Source organism: Vulpes lagopus, chromosome 3 (genome assembly GCF_018345385.1).
Source record: "Vulpes lagopus strain Blue_001 chromosome 3, ASM1834538v1, whole genome shotgun sequence".
NCBI lineage: Eukaryota > Metazoa > Chordata > Mammalia > Carnivora > Canidae > Vulpes > Vulpes lagopus.
In genome coordinates, this window is record NC_054826.1 from 22419814 (window position 1) to 22427911 (window position 8098).

Consider the following 8098-nt stretch of genomic DNA (forward strand, 5'->3'; position numbering starts at 1 on the left):
TATTGTTTTTGTTTTGTTTTTGTATTTTCCCCTACTTGAAGTTGTATACCTTCCTTGCTCCATGTAACTCAGCTTATGCTTTTATCCTTTCTATTGTTTCTCTCCTCCTTCTGCAAATTCACTTCTCTTTTTTATTTTATTGTGCTCTTTTACCATCTTTCGCACTTAGAATCACTATTTTTCCCTTCTGGCTAATGTCTATCTCTAATTTAAGGCTGTGTACTTTCTGGACATCTGTTACTATGGGCAGACATTGGGCAAATAAAATGTTTGACCTCATCATTGATAAGTTTCTCACTGTCATTTCCTGGATGGTGGGGAACTATTGAACTCCATTAAGAGTTCATTGTCAATCTGGAGGATATAGGTCCTTGAGTGCAACTAGAAAGTCAGTAATGAGGAAGTAAAACTAATCCAGGTTACATGATGTTTCCTGTGAAGATTTCTTGTCAAAAAGTAGGACCAATGAGTCAGACATCTTTAGGACTTTGAGAAACTGTAAAAATGCTTTTAGTTCATGCCTCCGTATGGCCTCTATTACACATAGGTTTACATGTAGGATACACACACGGCATTTCTAGCAGAGATTTTATTTATATATGTACAAACTCAGATTACAGTTTACAAATCTTATTTTTTAGTTACATAGCCATGAGCTGATAGCCACCAATGATGTCAGCTTACAACTCAAATGGTAACAAATTATTATATCATTTGATTTAAATTTCTGTTGGTAAAATTTCATGAGGTCCTTCTTATACACGTTATTCACCATCTTATTAGTGCTTAGAAGGAGTAGGAAATCTAAGCAGCAATCATAAGGAGTCTCAATTATTGAAAGATTTGAGAATTGAAATTAAAATAATTGAATAAAAGGCAGGTACATGCCTAGAATCCCACAAGGTTTTGGTCACTTGCCTGTGCATTTTATTTTAAAGTGTGAGTAGCTTTTGTGCAGCTATTTTCAAGAAATGTTTTAATACTAAAAATGTGCCAGCTAGTTCTGAATTTTTTTTTTTTTTTTAGTTCTGAAATTTTTACTGTCTATGACCTTGCTATCCATCTTTCATGTATATGGGGATTTTTCTTTCTGTTGTGTTGTTGTTCTTTTCCTCCTCTTCCTCCTCCTTCCTCCCTTCTTCTTCTTTCTTTCCTCCTTGTCCTCTTCTTCTTCTTCTTCTTGATTTTTCTTCCTTTCTGGACTAGATTGGTGTAGCTCATCGCACCCATCTCTATTTCCTGGTATTCACATCCTGGTATATTTTCCTCCCATGTAGAACAGAGATAATTTTTGTAACCTATAGAATATTGTGGAAATGATGGCTTCTAAATGTGACTTCTAAAGCTAAGTGATAAGACATTGTGGCTTCCCCTTGATTTCCTGCTTCCTTAAATGATTTGGTTTTGGGAAAGCCAGCTGCCATTTTGTAAGGACACTCAAGAAGCCCAATGGAAACCCTATGTGCAAGAACCTGATGCTTCCTGCCAACAACCAGTGAGGAACTGAGGCCTCTTGCCAGTAAGCATGAAAGAGTGAGAAATTTTGGAAGCAGATCCTGCAACCCCAGCCAAGCACTCAGATGACTGTAGCCCTGGCTGTCATCTTGCATGTAATCTCATGAGAGAACCTGAGCCAGAACCACTCAGTGAAGCCACCCCTGAATTTCTGGCCTACCAAAACTGTAAGAAAATAAATGTCTGCTATTTAAAGCAGCCACGTTTGGGAGTAATTTATTATATAGCAATATATAATTAATGCATATGTACTCTACCACCATTGGGAAGATCTCTAATCCAGAAGATATTAAACTAATACAAGTCCCAAATCAACCTGCTAAAGAAATTAGGTCTAGTTTATATTTTTATGTGTATCAAATAAAATCACTCTTCCTTCATTTTATATATGAAGATAATTTAAATTAAAAATAAATGATAATGCTATAAATTGAGTAGAAGAATTTAAAAGTCATAAATACAAGGCTATTTTTTGAAGGCTTTAATAATACAAATAGTTATTGTTTCTCTAAATAACCAGAAATTAATAATCTCTCTTCAGGTTGGCAATTTTTATATATATTAAAGAAACTAGAATAACATATAATTAAGTGCCACTTGCCAATATTTTCCAGTTCTGTGTAAAGTTAACTGAACATATAAAACATATTTTCTCCTGCTGTTGACTTTTTATTGTCCTGGGCTGTAGTAAATGCAAGGCTGCTTTGCTTAAGGGTATAATTTTGTGCAGGAAACCACAATAAGGTCTGGGAATAATTGCCACAAGGACTAAGATTAAAAGATAAAGTTAGCAAAAATCTTTCGACATTTCTATCAAAGTCTGTACTCTAGAAGAAAAATTCCAATTATTTCTTCAATGATGAAATCAATATTAGAGAAAATGCTGTTGCAGATTTCATTTTGTATAGTCCAGCGACTTTTCTACTTTCCTATCTGTTCTTACTTTAGAAAAAATTTAGAATATTAAATCTTTTTGGAGCAAAGTTCCACTTAATTTTAAAATGAAGTAGTCTTATCCTTAAGAAAGAAAAAAATTTAAATTTCCAGTTTTCTATAGCTCTAAATATTTCTGTCATGCTTGGCCCTTACCCCAGTCCTCCCACAAAATCAATCACCTCATTCCATTTTTCTTGATAATATTATGGGAAGTAAAATAAATTTGGTCCAAACAGTATGTTGTTATTATGAAACGATTCTGGTTCTTTTCTGGGGTACCATGCAGTGGCCATGAATGCAGTCCTGAGTTGGTTTTTGTGATCCTAGATCTCCCTAAATCAAGGTCCATGGGGTCCAGAGAGGGCATATAAAGCCCAGAGTATATCTTTCTGCATTTTATTTTAGAATGCTGAAGTTAGTGTAAGGATTTTTGTAAGGTACCTTAAAGCGTCTGTAGTTATAAACTTTAATTCAGTTGTGCTGAAGATCTTTGATACTATGGTCTTTTCCTCATCTGTATCTTTAGCTCAATATAACCTCCTAGTCAAAGTGTGGAATGTGCTTTTCTTACATTCTCATAGACAGCTTGCTTCTTACATCCTACATGGCTGGTTTTGGGACAGTTCACTATCAACTTCATTGACGCTTTTATTTGGAGGTTTTATTAGATCCCAGGGAGGCAAGTTCCAAAGACAGCTCCTGTGGCTAGTTTCTTATCAGAAAACCTACCCTGGATATTACAAAACAAGTTAATGTGAGAGAAATAGGAGGGAAGAAAGCCTGGTTTCACAATAAAAACAAAGCATTTTTCTTTCCCCAAAATATTTGTTGGGCATACTACAGGCATGGAGCTCATGCCACATGCAGAGAAGGCATTTTAAGACTTATTTTAAGTAGACATTCGACTCCCTGAACTAATATAGACATAAATGGTAAATAAGAATGCAATATATTAAGGCCTTTTTTGGTTTGTTTTTCCAGAGGAGCCCTCAGCCTTTATTGTGTAATTGTTACTAGAAAGATATCATGCTGTAATATGCAAAGTCAATGACAAAGACCCAAATTATTGGAAGGCTTTGATTCACAAGGTTTCTATTTCAATATGTGAATCCATAGTTATTTGAATAGGTCTGCAAGTAAAAGATGACTTGATCACCATCTTGAAAATTCACTTTCCTTGTTCTGATTTTGTACAGAAAATGTTGGTGTTGAATAGAAAAATAGCAAACAGTAATTTCAGCTGGTTGAAATCCAAAGCTCTGTTTTCCACAGACACATAAAATTAGTTGAGAGTAGCCAACATTCTGGCCTGTACTGCGGTCTGGGTGTGCTGTGTCGGCTTCTGTTACTACATCCTGTCTGCAAACCAGGTGCACAAAACATCGTAAGGAAGTGAAGTCTGGTTGTTGGTAATTAATGGAGTTATTTGGGAATGAAAGTCAAAGCAGTAACAATATATTATGCTGGAGAGTGTTAGAGAAGTTTTCCTGAAGCAAGAATGGAATCTTGCAAAGGAAAGCTTCTAATCTCAGTGAACTAGGATATTCTTACACTTATTAAAATTCAATGTCTGATTATCAACCCTTGCTTAAAGAAGAGGAGATGGGGAAAAAAGATTTTTATGGGGTGGATAAAATGTTCCCTATAAAGCAAATATGGCAAAGCTACTCATTGTGATGAACTGTGAAAATAATGGCCTACTAAATATCTTACTGTGCTGAGGGACTAATTTAATGCTGTGTTACATCTCTCTTCTCAAATTGTGTGTCCTCTAGTTAAGTATGGTATATGATTGGTGCTGGAATCTAGATTTTATGTTCTCCCATATTTGAAATTATTTTCTAAAAAAAAAGAAATTATTTTCTCTAGATACAATCATGATTTAAATGATATTTAATGATGGAAATGTTACTGCTTACTTGGAAAAAATGGAAAGGGGTCATAGTAGAAGGTTATAGATGACAGATAATCATGATGTATGCTGAATAACCATAAATAAATAATTTTTATTTTATAAAAAGGGAAATATCCTATGAACTAATGAGAATTTTTGGAGAGTTTAGTGATCATATGTTCATATAATAATTCTTAGCTTCTTGTTTCAAAGAAAATTGAGGGATGATAACTCCATTAATGCAAGAAAGTTATCCTGTTTGCATCCAAAGTCAAATTGCTAAAGAGGAAATAAAAGCACAAGCAAAACAAAACAACAAGGTAACTTTCTTACATATTAGAAAAATGTCATATTTTTGTATATATTATTAGCATTTTAAAGATTTTGTTTATTCATGAAAGACACACACCGAGAGAGAGAGAGAGAGAGAGAGAGAGAGAGAGAGAGAGGGAGAGAGAGGCAGAGACACAGGCAGAGGAAGAAGCAGGCTCCATGCAGGGAGCCTGACATGGGACTAGATCCCAGGTCTCCAGGATCATGCCCTGGGCCAAAGGCAGATGCTAAACCACTGAGCCATCAGGGATTCCCTTTTTCTATATATTAAATGTGGAGTCAAATTTCTCACTGTATCAGATAGACATCAATCAAGTAACAAATACCTATCAATCACTACTAGATCTTCAACATTGGACCAGACGGAGCTACTCTGATTTGTAACAGAATCATCTGGATGATTTCTAAATTCAGAGGGTGACAAGGTCCCAGAACCTTGTTGCTAACCTTGTTTGAGTTTCATTATTCTGGATGTATTATCCTAAAGAAGTGAAACACCTAAGTCTTTCTACAGAGGGGGAAGAGATTACTGTATAGTTCAAGAGACTGGACCTTTACACAGAAAGTAAAGCAGCAAGTAATTGATGACAATTGTAATTCTCCTCAGTTAATGAATATCACCTCTTATGTTTGCATGGAGCAGCACGTAGATGATTAAAATTCAGTCGATCAGTTAGAAATGACATATCATTTGCCTAGACTACTGATGCTAAGTTTTTTCTTGTGATAGGCTCTTTTTAAATTTGATGGCTATTTGAAACTTTTTCAAAAAGAATATGTTTTGAATTATTGTATGTAATTGAAAAATGAAAAAGATTCCAACTATGTACCTTCAAATTATGAAATATATAAAATATATCCAACCAAACTATAGATATCTACTTTTAAACATGTTTTCTTGGGGAAAGTGGAGGCACAGTTCTTTGGTTTTGTTGATGGATTATAATTGAAGTCAAAATGTTTGATAAAATTACTTATGGGAAGTGTTTAGAAAACAAAGAAGAATGGAAGAAAGCAACACTGAAAGACACAATTAGGGGAGAATGGAAGAAGAAAACCTAATGAGGGAGAATAAGAAGCAATAGTCAAAGAGAAGAGATGCGATAAGAGTATTATGACAGTATTATTCAGGTCAGGTAAGATAGAGAGCAACCATGTGGTTGGCTATTTAAGAGGAGTAGAAGTAAAGTTCTTAGGACTTCAGAATCTATAAAACTAGGAATTCTGGTGGGGTTTTTTGGTATGGATTTTAGAGTTCTCTAGGGTAATAGCAAGGGTAAGTATGTAAAAAATGACTGGTCAGGAGTGATTTGTCCCAGGTGAGTGAAGTTTTAGGAAGTGATAGATTATCATGTTAAGTCAAAGTGGCAGCTTGGTTCTGACATGCAGGATTAAGCCCAGAAGTGTCACAGTTGTGGTCTCACATTTTTAATGATCATCATAGAAAAATGCTATTAAATGGATATACCATGTGATATTCATCAGAAAGAAAATTATAAATAGGGTATTTCATATTATCTCTTATTAAGAGACTTGAGTAGTGACATAATTTAGAAATGTTTTAAGATCTAAAGATCTAAGGGAAGAGGCTGTTAATACTGGCTAAATATTATAATCATTCCAGAGAGTAAAAAAACACAAATTCCTTTCAACAACCCAGTTCAATTGAATTTTAAAAGCCCCCTAAGACTTCTGGCTTTAGTTTTGACATGTAAAGAGCTTATAAGTCATCATTCCTGTCCTTATAAGAAAAATATTGGAATAAACTAAAAATCAATGATTTTTGTTGAACTTATCAGAAAACTGAAGTCATAGGGAAAACCACTCTCCCTAAATGTAGAGAGATTGATGAATCTAGAGAGTACAGCCAAGCAGGATCTCTCTCTCTCTCTCTCTCTCTCTCTCTCTCACACACACACACACACACACACACACACACACACACACACGGGCAAATCCTATTCAAACTTCAGAAAATCAAAGGCTGAAAGAAAATGTTAAGTCACAGGGAATGAAACACTTTACCTATGGAAAAACAGGATAAGAATTACAGCATACTTCTCATCAAAAACCATGCAAGCAAGGACAAAGTGGAATGAATTATTCAAAGTGTTGAAAGAAAAACTCATGGGGTGCCTGGGTGGCTCAGTGGTTGAGCATCTGCCTTTGGTTCAGGTCATAATCCCGGGGTCCTGACATCCAGTCCTGCATCAGGCTCTCCACAGGGAGACTGCTTCTCCCTCTGCCTATGTCTCTGCCTCTCTCTTTGTGTCTCTCATGAATAAATAAATACAATCTGAAAAGAAAAGAAAAAGTCACTAATCTAGAATTCTATACCCAGCAAAATTATCCCTCAGTAGTGAAGGAAGAATAAAAGTTCCTTAAATGTTTAATTTTTTTATCGTTTTTTTAAAAAAATATTTAAGAGAGAGAGAGAGAGAGCAGATGTGTGAACATAGAGGAGGGGCAGAAGGAGATGGAGAAGCAGACTTCCCACTGAGCAGGGAGCCCAGCATGGGATTGGTTCCCAGGATCCTGAGATCACAACCTGAGCTAAAGGGAGATGCTTAACTGACTGAGCCACCCAGATGCCCCTTAAATTTTTAAAATCATAGCCCCTTATGTGTTTTTGAGAACCACTGGTTAAGATAAAGGTGGCTCAGATTGCACAGATATATAGAATGATTCATATAGTTTTAGTAAAAAATTATTAACTTAAAATTTTTCCACAGTCCTTCCTCTTCACAAACCAATAAGGACGATTCTGGCTTTATGAACCCAGATTTTTCCCTCTCCTTCCCTTAAAAAAATTTTTTTAACCTATTTTCATTGGTGGCACAGCGATTTAGCACCACCTGCAGCCTGGGGTATGATCCTGGAGACCTGGGATCAAGTCCCACGTCAGGCTCCCTGCATGGAGCCTGCTTCTCCCTCTGCCTGTGTCTCTGCCTCTCTCTCTGTGTGTGTTTCTCATGAATAAATAAATAAAATCTTTAAAAAATAAAAAATAAAATTTATTTTTATTTAAAAAAGGTCTTTTTTATTTTAATTTTCCAGGTCCTGCATCCCTAGGACCTGAAACTGAGAGCCACAATCACCCAGCCCTGTGCCACTGGAGCTACTATAGCACTAGAATGGAGCCTGTTAGCTATAGCCAGACTAACAGACCACAAACAGTGCCTCATCCCATTCTCTTTGGGAGCATCTACCTAACAGAGAGTGAAAGAAAGAGAAGGTGGAGAACAAGGCTGATTCAAGGTGCCCAAAAGAATTTTTAACATGTTTTCTTTCTCTCACATTTTTTAGAGAGAAATTAGAATAAAATTATACGTAGCATATGATGAAAACTTATGGGCAAAGGAAGGAAGTTTTTAAATAAGTGTTACTTTGGAATATATCACCTCATTATGTTTGAATGAT

General features: G+C 35.6%; 1 non-coding gene across 1 annotated transcript; it reads right to left on the reverse strand.

Moving 5' to 3' along the window:
• Window positions 1–7738: 7738 nt before the first annotated feature.
• On the reverse strand, window positions 7739–7860 carry LOC121488551. Its single transcript, XR_005987165.1, has one exon. It is a non-coding gene; the product is annotated as a small nucleolar RNA SNORA54 (small nucleolar RNA).
• Window positions 7861–8098: the final 238 nt, after the last annotated feature.